This window comes from Orcinus orca, chromosome 5, assembly GCF_937001465.1.
Source record: "Orcinus orca chromosome 5, mOrcOrc1.1, whole genome shotgun sequence".
Taxonomy (NCBI): domain Eukaryota; kingdom Metazoa; phylum Chordata; class Mammalia; order Artiodactyla; family Delphinidae; genus Orcinus; species Orcinus orca.
The window spans coordinates 70,887,385-70,907,729 of record NC_064563.1 but is presented as its reverse complement, the minus strand read 5'-3'; the positions used below and the strand labels follow the sequence as shown (position 1 = coordinate 70,907,729).

The 20,345-nt window shown below is 42.3% G+C and overlaps 1 pseudogene; it reads left to right on the top strand.

The window, feature by feature from the left end:
• Positions 1-9,994: 9,994 nt before the first annotated feature.
• On the top strand, positions 9,995-17,278 carry LOC101272623 (abasic site processing protein HMCES-like; annotated as a pseudogene).
• Positions 17,279-20,345: the final 3,067 nt, after the last annotated feature.

Here is a 20,345-nt window from a genome sequence, read left to right as displayed (position 1 = left end):
ATATTAGAAATTTGTGAATCCTTGTGATCTACTTTGTATAATTTAACATACACATATAGATATCAATGGACAATGTATATTCCCAGCTAGTGCCAGGGGATTGGGGATATTAAATCAAAACTATTCTGAGTTTGTTTGATTGTGTGTTATTCTTCCTAGAAATGTTTAATAGAAAACTACTGTAAGACAACAAAATTGCAAACAGTTTCAATCTAATAGACCTGTTTAACAGGTCAGAGAGGTTAAGTGACTTGCCCCAAGTGACACAATGTCACCATCCAACTAGAACTCAAGATGTTTTCCCCCTACACCCATCTCCACTTATCTTTTCACTAGAAAACCCCACCTGATTGTCTCTTTCCCCTTAAGTCCTCTGGGTGTTTTTCTTCATCATTTTCAGAAAGCCACATTTCTCTCCCTTACCTCCCTTCAGAAAAGAAACAATTCTGGGGTTGAGAAATCTCATACCAGAAACAATATACTCTTTAACTTCACACTTTGTTCTGAACAGCAGGGCAGCCAGGCAGACACCAGGCTCACACACCATTATGAATCTGTCAGCAATTAGAATTCTAAACCCTATTCGGTTTTTACTTGCTTCAATCAACTTGTCACTGCAGTGAGGATTATCTACTTTCTCAACATAAACATCAACAGAAATGAGTGCAATGGCTTGCGTCCTTGGCGATGGCACCGCCAGGGAGAATGTTAAATAGAACATTCTGCAGACAGGAGGGATCTGGGGCCTTAATGGGCCATAATTAGAGGGGCAGAGCCTACACTAGCCTTTGTGTAAGGCTTCAGAATTCCCCTCCTTAGGATGGGGAGACATCTTGGGACATGCAAGGAGACTGCTGTTGTCTGCTTCTCCCTTCTCTGTTTCCTGAGCTAGAGAAAGAAAGGGAAAAGAAGAAAATGTATCCCTGCAATGTCTTCACTCAAATCCAAAGGACCTTGGGAGTCATGCCATTCAACCCCCTTATTTAAAGGATTAGGAAGCTGAGATCCAGAGAGGGAAGGCTGTGGCCAAGGTCGAACTCATGAGCCCAGTGTCCTGACTCCCAGTGCTGAACCCTGCTCCCTTCAGGGGGAGTAGAAAAGTTCTGAGTCATAAGCCACGTTCTAACCCAAATACCCAATGATGCAAAAGACCAAGCTACACAGTGCCACGATATGAGGACAGGGCAAGCCCACGGTGCCAGGGTCACCGAGAGAAGAGATTCACTCCACCTCAGATCCATTGTGAAGACAGAGAGTGTGTAAGTACACAAGTAGCAATTAATTTGATTCCTTTCAACAAGTTATTTTTTTAAGGATTATCTAAGGAACTTAAGAGTTAGGTGGGTCAAGACAAAGAAAGTTTGGTATCTTCTACTACTAAAAAGAGCTAAATTATGTATACTAACTTATTTAATCTTCATAACGACTTTACGAGGTTAGTACTATTATTTTAGTCTTTATGTTACAGATGAAGAAACTGAAGTATGGAGGGTTGGGTACCTTGTTCATGTTTATGCATATGGTAACGGCAAAACTAAGATTGGAACCTAGATGGACTGGGTCCAGAGGCCCCACTCTTAATCACAAGAGTAGGGTGACAAACCGTCCTGATTTCCTGGGACTGTCCCCATTTTAGCAATCAAAGTCCCATATCCCAGGAAACCCCTCAGTCCTGGACAAACTGGGACAGTTGATCACCCTACGCATAACTATACTGACTCTGTGGTTTGTCAACGATTCAACCCAAGCCTCAAAAACTGGTCCAGTTAGTCTGGTTGCCATATCCGTCTTCAAGCCTTGGGAGGCTGAACTCACAGGGAAGGACTTACTCATAGGTGCCAAGTACTCTTCTGAGCAGTTTTGAGGCTTTATGTTATTTAAATTCTCACAAGCACCCTAGAGGAGGTATATGGATAAGAAAACAAAGGATCCGAGAGGATTGGATCAGTTGCCTAAGATCTTAGTGTTAGCAAGTAGAAAGCTAAGATCTGAACCGAGGCAAGGAGGAAGATCTTGGGACTTCTTTAGAGAGAAATAGCTACAATGAGGGAGTCTCAAAATCTGAAAGTCCTACCTACTTGGTGTTTTTTTCTGGATGTGGGAATTCACACCTAGGAAATTAGATATCACTCTTTGAGAATTCCCTCTTTCTGAGTAGAGTTTTGTGCTTCCTCCTCCTTCTGACTCAGCCATGGGATATAGCATCAGCTGACCGCAAGTTGGCAACAACACCCTCAATGCCCTCCCCGTCTCCATGCTGTGTCCACACTACTTCTCCCTCTTTGATGATCACCCCCCTGCCATTGTGTGCATGTAAAATTCTTACCCATCCTTTAAGACCTGGTCATATACTACCGTCCCCAAAAGCCTTCCTTGGACTTAGTTTAAATTAATCTTTCTCTCTTCTTCTTTCCCTTAGCCATCTTAAACCTTTTAAAAATAGGTATCCCAATCTGCCTTATTCTACAGTCACAGTGTGCAAGGGTGGGAGAGGGCCATGCCTGGCTCTCTTGCTGTGTGAGGGACTCCACCTCAGCATTATCTTATTTCCTCTCTCAGTAGTTCACAGGACAAGAGACAGCACCTGCACACAGCCCGTACTTGAATGAATGTATGTATACATCAGTGTGTTTAGTTATGAACTATGATGTTTGTATGTGGAGATTTGGATAAGGAAAACGATATCTAGGATGTCTGTGTATGTCAGGGGATAAGTTCTTTGGCACTTCTAGGCTCGGTTTTACTCCCAAACTAAACGATTAAGGCAATTAGCTCAATGTTTGTAGTAGGCACCTAAGTCTATAAAACATACCTAAAGTATCTTTGCAAAATTATTTAGAGTTAAGAATAACGATTATTAAATGGTCTAATAGAAAGAAATACAGGGTAAGGAGTTAGTTTCCACTTGCTCGGTAATGACCCAAACTCACTGCATAAACTTTGGTCCTCTTTTTGCCCAAACTGTAGGATGATGGTGGTAGAATTCCATGATTTCTAGGATCTCTTCCAACTCTACATGCCTATAATCCAATAATTCTAATAATTAGAGCAAGTCTTCCCCCACAGGGACATTCTGTTTCCTACTGTAGCCTTGGCATTCAGAACATTCTGGGTGAGTAGTAGAATCAATAACAAAGTCAAGGACCAGTCAAAGCCACTGAGGGAGAAAAGGGTCTTCTGTTTGAAGAAAGGAAGCCAGAGATTCTGGAGGGACATGATGTGTGAAATGCAGGCTTGGGGTTAATGAGTTTGAGGCGTGAAAACCCAAGCTTCAGGCCGCATTCTCTGGCAGTGTTGAGCGGGGCATGTCTCCATGCCCTCTGTGGCCGAGTTCTATTTTAGAATGTACTCGAGCTTGAATCCCCTTAACACAGCTGTGACTGTCTGTTAAATTTTAGGCATGGTTCTCCATTCAAGCAAGTGGCTCTTGGTCTTACATTGACAGACCTGCGGAAAAGCAGCTAGAGGAGGACAGACCTGGAAACTGTCAGAGAATTGATTGGTAGTGAAAGAGGTGTATTTATTGAGATTGAGATGTAGTCAGCGTAGCCCAATGGACCAGGGTAGAGAGAAGATTGTTCTATGAAGGTCAGAAGCAAATGGGATGGGGAAGTCTCGCTGGACAGCCCCACCCACCAAGAAATGTTTCATTCAGCATTTGAGAGCCCCTTACGCCTCCTTAGCCATTAACGTTCCTTTCTAGCTAAGACACACCTCTTGAGACCTTAACCCATGGAAAAAATGAGAGCACAGTTGAGTCATTTCACCACGCTCCCACCTTCTCCCTTCTGGAATCCCTTCCAGGGCCCAAAGTGCCGAGCTGTCAAGTCCTGCCCTGAATGCTTTGGTTAAGTGGATGCCCAACCCAACTGAGGAAGCTGTGTCAGGGCTGGGTTAAGCCCTCCAGCTGCTGGAAAGAGCAGAAGTGGTCACCATGGAAACAAGCCCCTCATCAATCTTGTAGTGACTCACAAGATCACTGGGATGCACAGGGGACTAGAGTCCCTGGAAAGACAACACCTTTTTCCTTGAGAAGAGATGACTATATTCTTGAAAACCAAGGCAGCTGCTTCTAAAACGGAGTGAAAATAGCCAGGGCTGCTTCTGCCTCCTGAATTTAGGCCTAGATGACATGTGCCCTGAGACTGTGAAGGCAGGAAGGTGCCCATTTGTGTGGATTTTGCTACTGCAGCCAGTTCTATTTGACACAATTCAACGTCAGAGGGAGAAGAGAACTGGGTGTTACCTAGTCAAACTCTTAGTTTTTAAAGGAATGACTGAGGGGCCAGGGGGTGAATAACTTGTCCAAGGTCCATACTATGAATCAGTGGGAAAGCCAGGACTAGAATCAAGACTTTGCACTCCAAATCTGTTACTCCTTCCACAATCCTAGGGTCAGAGTGGATTTTTTGTGAAGCTAATAAAGATTAAATTTCAAAACACCTCCCTTAATGGGTCCATTCTGAGGCTGCGAGAGGGGCCCTAGCAATAGACGCCCATGGCCATTTTTCTTTCCTTTTATTCCTTCATTTTCAAAAGTAAATTTTATTTAACTGAAATTGGTTTAAAGTGCTGTTCCTTTCCATTTTGTCTCCCCCTTTATCACTCGTCCCCTCCAGTTGGGTGTCAGAATGACCATAGGCATTTGTGAGATATGGTTAAAGGGACGTTGAGGTAGATTAGCATTGAGTTGTGGTTAAGCAGGTAGGATAAAATTATATGGTTCCCACTCACTTTCACAAAGAGTTAAGTTATCCGTTATCTTGATTGAAGACTGGCCTCTACTTCCGTAACCAACTAGCAACAAGATTCAAAGAAAGGGCAAGACCAAAGTTCAGCTCCTATGAAGATACAAATGGTCCCTCAAGCATCTGGCACAGGAAACATGAGGGTAGTGGAGAAGAACAACGGTTAAAATAGGTAGAGCCAGGAGGTAGCCCGTGAAAATTCTTCCAAATCTCATCTCTCACATGTGGAAGAAACTTGATGAATATTTTGCATTATCAACAATGAATTGTAAAGTTGAATGAAACTTTTCAAAACTATTAATAATAATTTTATGAAAATACACTTCAATAAACTGAAGAAAAAGAATGAACAATTCTCCTTATGGAAAATATTTTTTTTTCCTGTGTAAAAAGCACAATTTATTGCTTTTAGTATATTCACAGAGTTGTGCATCGATAGCCATCAATGATTTTAGAATATTTTCTTCATCCCAGAAAGAAACCTGGTACCCTTTAGCTGTCACTCCCACCCTCCCCACCACCCAGCCCTGGGCAACCACTGATCTACTTTCTGTCTCTGTGGATTTACCTCTTCTGAACATTCATGCACATGGAATCATACAACATGTGGTCTTTTATGACTGGCTCCTCCCACTCAGCATCATGTTTTCAAGGTTCATTCGTGGTGTAATTTGCATCAGTGTTTCATTCCTTTTCATGGCTAAATAATACTCCATGGTGTGGATTACTCAAGTCCATCTTCCTTGGTTATCCTTGGAGAGACCAAGGTGGACGGTCTGAGGGAACCTCACTCCGGACCCCAGACCCCCTCAGGTGGAACAGCCTTTGAGGATCAAATGCGGAAGGAGACACAGATCTTTTTTTTTACTTTCTTTTTTTTTTTTGGCCGAGCCGCTCGGCATGCAGGATCTTAGCTGACCGCAGTGGAAGCACGGAGTCCTAACCACTAGACCGCAAGAGAATTCCTTTTTTTTTTTAACTTTCTTAAAAAACAATCTGTATAAGTGAAATAGGTACCAAAATCTGGCATTATCATTTTACTCTGCTGTTGCAGCCCACACTGTTGACTTCTGGCTTAGGACCCAAGGCCACCTGCTCCTCTTGTCGTAGGAAGAGGTAGTCAAATAATATGCAGTCACAATGAGTATGGACAAAGTATTATTACATAAGTGTGCTAATTAACAAAGGTATTATGTTATTTTCTGAATTTTTAATTTTGTAGTAAATTTCAGGTTTGTAATATCTATACTTTTTAATATTGATTGGGATGATATTTGATTGGGATGTATTGTGCCATTCAAAAACATTCATTTTTGTGCCTAATTGTGTATTTATAGTATTACAGTCTTTTTTTCTCAAGGAGACCCCCCTTGTCATATAAGCTGCATAAAATCTGGATCTCTCTCCTGCCTGAGATACCTGTTTAATGAGTTTGCATTAATCACAGTGTTCCTGAAAATGATAGTAAATATCCTGGGTCGGTTTTGTGGATCAGGAACCCATCACTACTGCACAATCCTGCTATCACGATCCTCATTGGAATTTAGAAGAGTGTTCGGAGTCATTTGCGTTGTGCATGAGAGCAGTTCCCAGTGCCAATTCATTGGGGTCAGTTTCACTGCCGGTAACGGAAGTAAAGCCTCATAAGACTTCACTATTACTCATCAGTGTTATGTTTGTCTACACCTATCTCCCAAGTAACCAAACCACTTAATCTCATTTCCTTTTACCACATTCAATTCATCTTCCAAATATGCACACTTGCAAAATATGTCTGGGGGACAGGTTATTCTACCCCATTTTAAAGAAGGAGAAGACTCAATGATAGGGGTGAGTTACTGACATTCAAATTACTCAATTCCATCTCTAATATGTTCTCTACTTAAAGAGTTGCTGTGAGGGGCAAATAAAATAATGAGTATGAAATATCCTAACCCGGACACTGGCACATGAGTGCTCGGTAAATGTTAGTTTAATATTGTATGATTCTTTACCGATAGGTAAGCATTTGCCAACTTGTGTTCATGATGTACCCAGATGCCTGGAGGTATTTCTGCAGTTCCTTGAAAGAAAATGTGGCCACAGAACACAAGCTTCAAACTTCTCTGCTCCAAAATGAACCATGGATTTTAAACCTAAAGCAAGAAACCCAACCCGTTACTTTTTTGCAAACTTGAGTGGTCAGGGAACTTTACTGAGAAAGATTTGCAAGGTGATATGTCATCAGAAAACTTAACTTGACTGTCAACTTCCCTACTTCCAGTTGCATGACCTTGGTCAAGTCATTCTCTTTATTTCAATTTCAATTTCTTTATCTGCAAAACAAGGATATTAATGACTTATAAGCCTGTAAGAAAATCATAAGATACTATATGGTAAATTTGGAGACATATAGACAATGAGTTATTATTTTTGCACCAGCAAAGTAAAACAGAGAACTAAAGCAAAGCATAGATAATTTGTCTCACGTTCCTCCTTCCACAAGCCTCATCACTTCTTTTCTCAGAATTACCAAGTGCAGACAAGTGTGACACACTTCATATGATTCCAGAACAGAATGTAAATGTTTATAACCTGGATAAGGTAGAAGTAAATGCATATTTGACACAAGGCAAAAAATAAGAGTTGCTGGAGAAATCTAGAGTTATCTCACTAACATCTTTATTTTCACAGAGGGGAGATGAAATAGAAACTAATATTGATAGAGAAATAGAAGTGAAAATGTATTATTTAAGTAACAAATTTTATCAATAGAAAAGTGAAAATAAACAGGTAGAGAGGAAAGAGAAGTGTGAAGGATAGTATATGTGAACTAAGTCTGGTCCTTTCATAGAAGGCAGTCAACAGATAATATCTGATATTGATGAATCAGTATAGAGAAATAGAAGGTCACTACCAGCAGAACCAGAAAGAAAGCCTCTTAAGTTACCACTAAGCTGGAAGTGGGAAGAGGTGAGTTGGGAAGCTGTTGGTTTCCGACACAACTCTTTGGTATCATTGGATTTTCTTTACCATTTAATAAAATATGAGAGGGGGAAAAAAACCCTCAAAAAGTCATGTGTTCTTTTTTATCTTTGGTGCTATCAATATAAGCTCAGATATTCAATATTGCTATTATTAAGTATTTCATTTTCAGCATCTTTTTCTTTATTCCTATAGCTGTGCTATTCAATAGGATAGCCACTAGACACTTCTGGCCACATGAAGTTAGATTCGTTAAAATAAATAGAATTTCAGTTCCTAAGTTTCATCTGCCATATTTCACAACAAATGGCCTACTGTGTTGAACAGCATAGAATTCTGGAATTTTCCATCACTGCAGAAAGTTCTATATCCTCACTCTAAGCAATTTCATCCACACTAAAGGTTTCAGCTACCACTCATTCTTGGATGACTCCCTGGCCTTTATCTCAAGCCAAAGATCTTGCCTCCTGAGCAACATACCTTCACATGTACCTGTTGATGAGACAGGAATATTTTCACTTATGTCCCACAGCCCTTCATACTAAACTCATCCAAATCTGAACACGTTGTATTTCCTGTGGAGGTCATTTTTACTTCCTACGTTCTCCACCTCTCCTGTCGGAATCATCATCTGAAAAGTCACTAGAATCAGTTGGCTAGCGTCTACTGCGTGCAGCTCACTTTCCCTGAAGCTGGTGGTAGCCTGGGAGAGCCTCAGCTCATCTCTTCTTCCTGACACACTCCTTCTGGCCAGAATACCTACCAGGTCATCATGTTCTGCTTATTCTAGGTGTGGCCTACACTTCTGGTAAACTAGCTCCATTCTAAAGCTGTCAAGCTCCTGGCTGGTGCTCCGGGCATCACTCAGCTAGTTTTCTTTATGATTTTTTTTTTTACCCCAGGAAAATGCTATTCCTCACTTTCTGTAATGATGACACATTCTGAGTGTTGCTATGTATTTTTGATTTAACCACAACAAAGTCTGGGGAAAAAAAGACTTGGTAAAATCAATATATAATTTCTTTTTAAAGTCAGGGAGAAGGCCTAAGTGGGTCTGCTGCTCTCTAAAACCAGACTACAAAGAGGCAGTGTTTTCCTGGAAGCTTAAACAAGTGCTACTGACATGGATTGAAACCCAAATGCCTATGAGATCAGCATCATAAAACACATTTACCAATTACCTAGGTAACTGTGTGTGGTGGAGGAGGAACGTGGATAACTTCAAGGAGTTGATAATCAGGCTGAAACATAGTTCAACAGTTATCTTAAATATGTCAGGTTGAGGATTCAGTGCAATGACCAGCTCAACATCTCTTCCAACCTTGTCTTAGTAGGCTCTTTTTTTTTTTTTTTTTTTTTACTGCAGAAGTTAGAAAACTAAACATTACAATTCTCAGATTCCTTTGTAGCTAGATTCTGGATATGATTAAGTTCTAGGTTAATCCAGGTCTTCTACCAATGAGTACAGAACCTTGGCCAAGTTTCTTAGCCTCTTTGTACTTTTACTTTCCCCATTTCAAGATGGAGGTTTGACATTAATATTATATTGAGAGATTCATTCGAGGATCCATTGATGTAATGAATGCAAAGATGTTAGCACCCTGCTTGGTTCCTATAGATACTCAATAAATTCTTGCAATCACTATTAAGAGGAATAAACAGAATGCTCTTCCCACGTCCTACTTCAGAGTAAGTAAGGAGGATGGGGGCAGAAGTTGTCGTATTCATTTTGCTGGTACAGATCTAGCAGATGTAAAGAGGCTCTGAAGCCAACAGTTCCAGGAAAAAACTCCTGGTTATTGAATTATAGCTAAGGGGCTGTGCTCCTGGTACCTGCTCTTGTGATAGCAGCCTCCTGATCGCCTAGCTTCTTCTGTATGGCAGAGATAACTAATCCTTGGGTGTGCCACTTTTGCAGTGTTGTTCTGGGAATCACTTCCGGAGTCCCAGCCTGTGCCTCCAGCCTTTGTAACAATGTTGTAAATACTTAATTCCATATATTAAAACATTTTGTGTTTAAAATTGTGAAATGGTTGCTATTACGTGGAAATGGACCCAACCTGATACAGGCAAAATGGAAGATGGCATCATGTCTCTACCACTAGGAAGCAGTGGTGGCTCTGTGAGACAACGTGTGAGAGTAACTAGATCACACCCCTACTCCAGATATGTTTCCTCAGTTATAAACTAGAAAGTAGTCTTGAAGCAGAACATGGAAATGGAATTCCATTTACTCTGCCCACTAGGAGGCGTGTTCTCCAGCATCGTCTTTCAGGACCACCATGGAGAAGATGTCACAGCTGTCCACGTCCAGGTGACGCAGCAAGTCATGCAGAGCCATCTATGAATCAGGCTTATTTTTCTTGCCTCAGTCTATTGATTGTAGAGAAATCTCCATGAAGCCATAGGTGTAGGTTGAGAGAGAAGAAAATGTAGTAGGAATAGGTACCATTGTTCACTTACTCATGCAGCTTGCTTGGCCCTCTGGACCTACTTGAGCCTTATCAGGTATATGTCACCTCCAGCTGATAAGAGAGTGCTGCTGTGCATGCCTGAACTTAAGACTTGGCGGGTCAGACTACATCCAGTTCATTATGGGCAGCTTAGGCTGCACTGCAACTTGATGGTGTGTGGTCAAGTGCTCAGTCTCTACTAGGGCCCAGGAGCAATCCAAAAGGAATACTGTTATCTAAAAGAATGGCATATCTTTGCTTAATATCCTAAGGTCTATCCAGTGATTCATCTGGAGGGGCTAGCCAAAGGTTCCCTGCAGCATTTCTATTTGCCACAGAGATTTTAAGCACCACTGGATCTACTGGGGATATAGCCCAAGGGACAAAGTAGCTTTCACAGCAGACTGGACCAGTTGCAGAGCCTTTTCCTTTTCTGTCCCCTACTCAAAACTAGCAGCCTTTGGGATTCCTTGATCAGTAGGTTCAAATAGCAGACCTGAAGGAGATAACTGTTGCCTCTATAATCTGAGGAACCCCATTAAGCATAGTGGTTTTTTCTCAGTGATAAGAAGGCAGAAATTCGCCATTTCCCTTAGGAGGCATATCTTAACATGTCCCAGACCACTGACACCCTGGAAAAATCACCAATGTGACTTTCGGTGATATACGCCTCAGAATTTGGAGAGATGTGTGTCACACAAGTTTTGGAATACTTTGTACTTCCTGTTCACCTGGTTAGGTCATTACATGATAGCATCAGGAAAACAGACCAATGCCATGTCTTCCAGAACAGAGAGGTGATCAAGTTTCCTATTGACTAGAATATGACATAGGTTTAGAAGGCTGATGCACATGGCTGGTCCTAACACCTGACAGTAAACTGCCACTGATGATTTTTAATATCAAGTAAAAAAAAAAAAAAACTTGCCAGATCTATAACTGGCAATACCAGGTGCCAGGGAATTTATCGTTTCACTCAAGCAAAAAAAAAAAAACCAAAAAAACCCCACAATTGGATCAACAATTGTAGTCAGTCAGCTCGTGATTAAATGTACAATAATCTATTCTCATTCTGCATTGTTTCTAGACTTATAACCAAATTCAGCTTCTAACAAATAAGTTAAAAAAATACTATTCATGAGAAGGTGCAACGTGCCCCTAAATAATTTTGAGGTTTTGCCAATTCATACTAACAGAAAACATGTATGGGAACTGATTCAAAGCGTATTAGATCTAGGTGGCAGCAATATAATGTTGGGACAAACAAAATGTTATTGATTAGAGGGTACCAGGATAAGATTCTGAATTCAATGTGCTTGAGTCACTAAAAATGGCTCCAACAGGGGGGCCTGGTGCAGGGTGCGCAGAGAGACACGCGGGTGTGGGGCCTGATGTGGAGGAACCCACAGTGTGAAGGTGGCGCGGAAGGTATGCAGGCGGATGTACTGCCACCTGCCCAGGGAGGCCCTGGCCAGGGCCTGCGCCTACAGGGACCGCCAGGGACCCGGACCGGTACTGCCCCTCGTACAAGAGCCTGCAGTCCAGCAGCCCAGTGCTCCTGTCCCGGGTGCACTTGGAGAAGGGCACAGACTCAATTGAGCATATCGTTACTGCCATGCGTTGGGGCTTGGTCCCGTCTTGGTTCAAAGGAGCTGATCCTTCCAAGCTGCAGTTCAACACTCCCAGCTGTTGTAGTGACACCATAATGGAGAAACGGTCCTTCAAGGTGCCTCTGGGAAAAGGAAGACGCTGTGTTGTTTTAGCAGATGGATTCTGTGAGTGGCAGCCATGTCAGGCAAGAAGCCAGAGGCAACCCTACTTCATCTACTTCCCCCAAATCAAAACAAAGGTCAGAGAGCGTGGGTGCTGCATAGGGACCTGAGGACTGGGAGAAAGTCTGGGCCAGCTGGAGGCTGCTGACAGTGGCCGGGATCTTTGACTTGCTGGGGGGGTGGGGGTTGGAGGGGGTTCTTGTATTTTTACACCATCATCACAGTGGGTTCCTGCAAAGGCTTGAATCAACGTCATCCACCCCAGGAGGTCTGCCATATTAGATGGAGAGGAGGCAGTCTCTAAGTGGCTGGGCTTTGGTGAGGTCTTAGCTCAAGAAGCTCTGAAGTTTAGCCACCCCACAGAGAACACCAGCTTCCATGCAGTCTCTCCCTTGGTGAACGACTCCCGAAACAGCACTCCTGAGTGTCGGCTTCCTGTCCACTTACTGGTCAAAAAGGAGCAGCAGCCAGAAGATACTGCAATGGCTGGCCACAAAGTCACCCAAAAAGGAAGACCCCAAAACACTCCAAAAGGTAGAGTCAGATGTGCCCCTGTGGTCCAGCTGGTTCCTGCGGAGGAGCCTCCCCCGCCCCGCCCCGCCCCGCCCCCAAGAGAGGCGGGGCAGGACTCCTTGAGCGACGCCTGAAGCGGAAGAAGGAGAGGCGGGGTTGCTTGGGAGGAGGTAGCACAGTGTTAAAGAGTTGTGGCTTCTTGGGCGAGCGGCTGTCCTGGTTGAGACCAGGAAGCCCCCAGTGGGGTGGGTGGGCAGCCTGGGAAGAAGAATGGCCACCGCCATCAATTCCTGGTGGGAGGGGAGGGGCTCTTGTGCCTACCGCCGTCTGCTGGTAGGACCGGGGGGGCTTTCCCTCAGAGCCTGACCCTGCTGGCTGTTCTCAGCCTGACCTGACCTGGTGCTGTTACAGAGGCTGTTTTCTGCTCAGCCTTTGGGCTTTTTCAGTCTTCTTTTGGAATTAAATTCTTAAAACACTGTATTTTTTCTGAATAAATTATATTTGATAAACTGTCTACATTTCAGAAAATGCTGCTGGTGGGAGGAATTCCAGGTCTCACTGTTTTCTCCTGGCATCATACCTAGGGAATGATTTTGTAACAAATGTGGGGCACTGGGATTTTCTGTGGACAAAATTGCTTTTTTGGAAACAATAAAAAGGCTTGGTGGGAGAAAAAATGGCTCCAATAATTTGCTTGGTTAATTGATTGAAAGGTGTACCCAGAGGAAGGGTATACTGAATGAAGTTGAAATGCTAGAAGGAGGTATCCAAAGGCTTAGGGAGATTGTGATGCTCAAGTGTATTTATTATGTAAGAGCTTCTCAGTTTCCCTCTAACTATATCCCCTCAGAAGATTCAGAGAGACTTCCTTCACCAAGGCCAAGAGAAATACATTCGTGAGGGGAAACCCAACATTCTTAAACAGCTTCATTGTGGCTAGTCTCCATAGGCCAAAAATGACAGTGGGAATTATTGCCATTGAATTGGGCAATCTGCATTCAATGAAGATAATAGTATTGTGGTGAAACGGAGCAGGACCTTATGGTCCTTTCTCCCCCACATCCTCTGCCTGCCTTTTGTCTGTAGAAAACCTTTAGCCAAAGAAGAACTTTAATCAGAGAAGTGAGAAAATGCAGAAACAAAGGAAAACAGTCAAACAGGACAATATAATAATAGTTTAGTCATTAAGCAAAGTCAAGGACCTTTAGCTCCTCCTCAAGGGCTATAGATAATACTCTGAGCCATATCCTTTGAGCTGTTTTGTAGAGACTGAAACCCCTACCAGCTGGAAGAAGTTAACTACATAATGACCAGACTGTAGCCATGACATAAGCTGCCACAATTCCGAGAACTGGCCTCAAGGAAATGGGAAGAAACTGACTCTGGAACTGAAGACTAACTGTACTTTGAACAATCAAGATGATGCTGATCAGACCACCACATGATCAAGTTCAAGATGACTGTCAGAGCTAGCTGTGCTGTTGCTGCATGTAGCCCCCTCCCTCTGCCTATACACGCCTGAATCTCCCCTTTAAAGGTCTTGCCCACTGGTTGTCAGCATGGGGGAGCTGGCCTTTGGACATGAGTCCACACTCCCCTCCAACCCCATTGCTAGCCCCTGAAATAAAGCAAATTTCCTTTCCACCAACCTTGTCTTTTTATTGGCTTTAGAGTGGCAAGCAGCTGGACCCCACTTTCAGTTAACAGTGGGGTGGTAGGTGCTGATTCAAGTCAGCCTTCTGTTTACTCTTGCCTACACAGACCAAATAAAACTTGAGTGGACTGCCCATCTATTTTTGCTCTGAGGACAAAATGATCAGCTAACCAATACCAAAGATCTCTATGGGGCTTCCCTGGTGGTGCAGTGGTTGAGAGTCCCCCTGCCGATGCATGGGACACGGGTTCGTGCCCCGGTCCGGGAAGATCCCACATGCTGCGGAGCAGCTGGGCCCGTGAGCCATGGCCGCTGAGCCTGCGCGTCCGGGGCCTGTGCTCCACAACTGGAGAGGCCACAACAGTGAGAGGCCCGTGTACCGCAAAAAAAATAAAAAAGATCTCTGTGGAGTAAACCATTCTGATTACTGTACTTCTTTGGCTCAGCTGCCCATCACGGTAACAATTCCCACTTTGTCCTCTAGACTGAAGACAGAAAAAAATCCCACTTAAAAATAATGTTGGTTGCCAGATACTATAGAAAAATAAGTCTGACACTGATTCAGGATAAAATATTAAATACATACTTTAGAAAAAATTTAACAAATAAATTTAAAAGTCAAAAGAGAAAAGCAGTGATTACTAGGAGCTAATCCAGGTTCGTTACAATTAAGCCATACTAAAGTGGCCTCATTGGTTCCTTAAATGATATTATTAAATCAGAAAAATAATGTTATGCATTATATATAGTATGAAGTTGACCATAAGCTTCATGTGAACAAATAGTATAATAAAGAAAACCTGGATTTCATTAATAACAGTACATTGGCAAGTGAAGAACAACTACATTCTAACCTGCACTGGTCAGACTATATTTGAATTGCCATGCCAGTGTTGAATACAATATTTTAAAAGAAATGTTAACCAAACAGAATAGTCCACGAACAAGGAGGAGTTCAACAGGGGCTATGGATAATCCAGCACATGAAGAACGGTTGTGGTAACTGGGGGTCTGTGTCAAAAAACAAAAATAAAACTACTTTGTTGGGACAGCACCAGTTAGCTGCCTTTATTTGAAGTGTGGCCATATGAAATAGGAAATTGTACCCGGGGTAACTTCAAAGGAAGATCAAGGACCAAATAGGTAACTTTCCAGGGAGGAAGGTTTGGATGTAATATTTAGAAAAACTTTTAACTCACTGCAGTTGCTTGGCAGTAGAACTAGCTGCCGTAGAAAGCAAGGGATTCTCTGCCCTGGCAATGTTTTTGCAGAAGTTGAGCCTGCATCTGCTGTGTGTTTTGGTTGAGGGCATTCCTGCAATAGGTAGGAGGTTAAACGAGATGACCTTTAGGGTCCCTTCCAATCTGTTTCAATAATTCCATAAAGAGTGAGCAGGGAATACAAAAGGAAGGAAAAGTAGTTCCTGAGATGCATGAGGTAGGCCTTGTGGACAGGATGTGAGAGACGAGGTGGTAATTCAGAGAAATTGATATCGACATACTCTCTACCCATAATGTAACATCACAGTCTCTCATATCTACCTAAAAACATGAGAGTTAATTAAACTGGACCTATTGTTTTCTCACCTCAAAGTAACTTATGATACACTGATTTAGATGACAACTGTGAAACACTGATTTAGATGATATGCCTTTCCCTGGGAATGGGGATATATGGAAAGAGCAGTGGCTAGGAGTAGGAAAATGGAAGCTTTAGAGTTTCATCCCAGTATTGCCCAAAACTCACCATCTGCTTTTTGAGGGATTTCTTGCAAATTCCATTTAGCTTCACTGAAAAGGAGACTTTGAGTTTACCACAAACTTTTAAAAATTGAGTGTAAAATAGCTCATCAGATACAAGATCTAGGCTCAGAAGCAACCTCCTGACTTCGCCTCTCATATTTCATATTGCAGCCCTGAAATGAAACAGAGCTCGTGTTTTTTTGTCTTGGGTTTTGAGGTTAAAGGGAGAATTTCGCAGAGGATATCATAATTCCTCCCTGTGGCTATAGAATTATCCTAAGGGGTTGCTACAACGGAGTGGAGTAAGGTAAGTACTGATCAAGTCTCAGTCCCTCCCAAGGCCTTAAACTGAGTTCTTCCTTAATCTCTGAGGAACTGGTATCTGTAAGAAAATCAGGAGGCCTGGTCCCCGAACTGCCTTCAGAGCACATTGTGGGAGGTGCAGACCAAAGGTGAGTTTACACATCAGTGACTAAAGTTTCCTGCCACTAAGCATAAGAAGTCACTCATGAGCAGCGTCCCTAAACCACAGCTACAGGATGTGGGCACAAGCCCTCGTACAGTTGTTGGCCAAAAGCCAATGAACATTCATCCCTGTGCAAATACTCGGGCTTTGTTGTTGTTGTTAACCTTTGAAAACCACAGGCATTCATCTCTCTCTTTCTTCCCCTTGGCAGGAGTCATCTTCTTTTCTCCAACTTGGTCTCCTGTGTGTAAAGAATTTCTGAGGAGCTTTTAAGCCTGAATTTAATACTTTTGCCCTCCCCTCTTCTGCCCCACAAAATGCCAGGCAGAGGTAAGGCTGCCTTACAAAATATCTGCTGGCTTCCGCAGCTTTGTTTGGGCTTTTAAATCAGATAGGACATCAGAGAGCTCCATGAGTGACCTTAGCCTTTAAGAAAATACAGGTAATTTCTGGAAATTCCCCCTGAACAACGGTGACCTATTGTTTTCTCACGTCAGAATGAACACAGAAACTATGATACGCCGATTTAGATGACGTGCCTTTTCCTGGGAATGGAGGTATACGGAAAGAGCAGTGGAGCTGGAATTGGAGATTGGAAGCGTTAGAGTTTAATCCCCATACTGCCAAAAATTCGCCATCTGCCTTTTGAGCAATTTCTTTCCAGTTTCCAGGCCTTTGCTCTGTGTTCTGTGAAATGAAAGCATTAGATTCGATGGTTTCTTTGCTTCCTTAGCCCCAGGGCTCTATGAATCGGGCTTCCTTAGTAAGGCTTCAGCAAAGGGACAATGAGAAGGGGGTGCAAGGCAAAAGATCCTCATAAATTGGCTTCTCTTTTCTGCCTTAGAGGCTGGTCAAATGTCAGCCTCCAAGAAGGCCCGACTGCCCACTGGGAGGCCAGGCGTGGTGATTCATGGCAGCTCCCCTTCTTGTCACGTGTTAGAGAATCCATCAACCTTGGTTCTGTAACCCCAATGCCCCACTTCCAGGTACTGAAACACAAGCTGAACCTACTCCAGCATGGGAATGTTATTTTTAAATAAAAGAGATGGCAGATGGATGTTCCCGAATCTAAATCAACAGGAGAACTTTCTAACCATCAGAGCTGCCCAAGATGTATCAGAAGACTATGAGCAATCTGCCAACAGAATTGTTCAAATAGTTTCTGAACAGAGATTTATTGGAGATTTTCTAGTAGGGTTTCTTGAATAGACAAAGATCAGATAGAGAAAATGGCCAACCATGACATTTTTATGATGTTATGCTTTGTACTTAATGCCTCTTGTATCAAATCTTATTCCCAATCAGACCTAGGATGCCCCTTTGAGAGACGTTATTGGTATAGTTCAGATGCTAGCCTGAAGGAAAAGCCCAGGTATACATATAGGTCTCCTGATTTGTGGGTTGTGGTTACTTGTCAAGCTCATGGACAAGGAACCCAAGTGAGAATACCATGTGTCAAATGGGAAAGAGGTGGTCCGCAGGTCCATGGTGACCAAAAATCAACTCCCAGAAGAACTGAATTTAGTTCCCTTGGGTGGTGTCCCAGTTTCTGCTGCCAAAGTGACATTGCACTACAGGCAGATACTCAATGATTTTTATTTAATAAAATAATTTAACCTCATTTCCTGGAATCCTCACAAGGTCTTTATGAAGTAGACAAAAGAGATAGCATCGTCTCCATTTTACAGATGAGGAAATTAAACCTTAGGAAAGTTCAGGTAATTTTCCAGGGTCTCACATGATTGATTCAACTCTTTCCAAAAAAAAGGATGTATTACCTAATCATCGACAACAATTATTTGGAGAATCATAAGGTCTCTGGTTTTAAATGATTTTATCAATCATCCCTTTAACAATCCCTTTCACAATATCCACTTTATCTAGTCCCTACTAGTACACATCAAGTGATGGGAGACTCTTTCAAGGAGCAAAGCTTCCCATCTTTGGACATTTTTAACTATAAGAAGTTCTTTCTTGTCTTAAACTGCCATCCAAATCCCTGAATCCTCTCATCCTCTGGTCATAATCCTGCCTTCTAGATCCCATTTATCAGTTTCTGGAATATCCCACAGGACAATCTGTGTGAAATGTGAAGACAATTCTCATGTCATCTCTGAGATCATTCTTCTCCACACTAAACAACCTTGGTACCCTATTGGTACAGACTGACCTCAGGGCTAAGAGATATTTCCCTCCTCTCATCTTTTCTGATTTGCTCCATTGATGATGCTGCACTGTGTCCTTTCGAAGGTCATTTGGGAACAGTCCAGCCTAGGTTACAAGGGGAATAAATATGCAGAAAGAAGTCACTTGTCAGACTGATCCTTAAATGGTAACTCAAGAGAATGTGCTGGACATTTCGGAGGCTTCTGTCAACAAACGCCACTACCTTGAGGCAAATGGGGATTTTCGGGCAGTGGTGTTATAATAATTTGCCAATTGTGCCTGCTTCAGAACCACTGCCAAAACAATCCAACGACTTTTCATTCCACTACTGTTGACAGGACGGCTAAGGATTTCAACATTTCCTTTTACAGTCTGAAGAGAAGTTCCCTGCCTTGGGGACTATACCAATATTTGCTGTCATGAGGGGAAAAAAAGTGGGTGCTGGGAAGTGGAAAGAGAGGGAGAGAACTACTAATGGAAGTAAACAAAGATAAAGACAAAATAAAATGAGGGTTATTCAAAGTTTGGATTTTGAATGCCTCCATCAAATTGATGTTTGTGAAATATCAGAGGAAATCTTTGAAATCGAGGAAGTGAGCATTTTGAAGAAAAGACTTTAGACTTCACACAAGCACCCCCTTCCCCTTTCCCACCCCCCAAAAAACAGCTGGAATTTTTAACTTGAATACCAGCCAAGGTGTCTCAACTTTGGTTCTTTGGACAGGCAAAGAGCTAATTATAATAATGTTTACAGTGCTCAACATTAAAAGTTTCTTTTCAAAATAAATTAAAAATACAATAAAATTGAAAAAAAAATTTAGAGATGAAAACAGATGAGATGACCTCCTGAGTTCTTCACAATTAGACCTAAGTCAAGGAGCGACAAAGAGGAAATATGAGAGAAAAGAAAATAGAAACAGAATGAGCTAGAAGAGTATTTTTGGAAACATTCTTCTTAAACTCCTGTGGGATCCATAGACATTCCACAGAGGCACTTCTGAGACCCAAAAAAGAGGAGATCAGTGGCATTCCCATCTCTATTTCAATCATAGTGGTCCTACTTCTATCTGTTTTACATATTGGGCAACTGAAACAGATTTCATTAGAAGGAAAGGTCTGCTGTTAAAAAAACAAAACATATGAGCAAACAGAAAAAAAACCTGCAAAAGGAAATGAGCCATTGAAAGTTCTTGAACAGGGAATGATATGATCAAATTGTGCTTTAGGAGTCTGGCAACCAAGTATAAAATGGATTAGAAGAGGGTCAGCCTTGGAGCAGGGATACCAATTAAAAGTCTATAACAAATATCCAGGTAAACAGAATTTAAAACATCATCTAATAACATACCTGTGAGAATGGAAAGGAGAAGGAGTATATGAACAGTTTTGAAAGAAGAATGAACTTTAAGTTTGACATCTGGGCATTGGGCACAATCTAAGTCACATACAGATGTGGTACTTCTATGGTCTGAACGTTTATGTCCCCCCAAAATTTATATGTTTAAATCCTAAAGCCCATTGTGATGTTATTAAACAGGGGGCCTTAGCTTATGAGGGCAGAGCCCTCATGAATGAGATGAATGCCCTTATAAAAGAAGCACGAGAGAACACTCTTGCCCCTTTACCTGTAAGGATATAACAAGAAATCTGAGCCCCAGAAGAGGGCCCTCACTTGACCAGGCTGGCACCCTAATCTCAGAATTGCAGCCTCCAGAACTGTAAGAAATAAATTTATGTTGTTTATAAGCCGACCAGTACGTAGTATTTTTGTTATAGCAGCCCAGACAAAGACAGATACTATATGGAATGTATCTGGCAAGAAGTTTAAAGACATCAAAACTGATGGATTTCAGGGATGATGACTGGG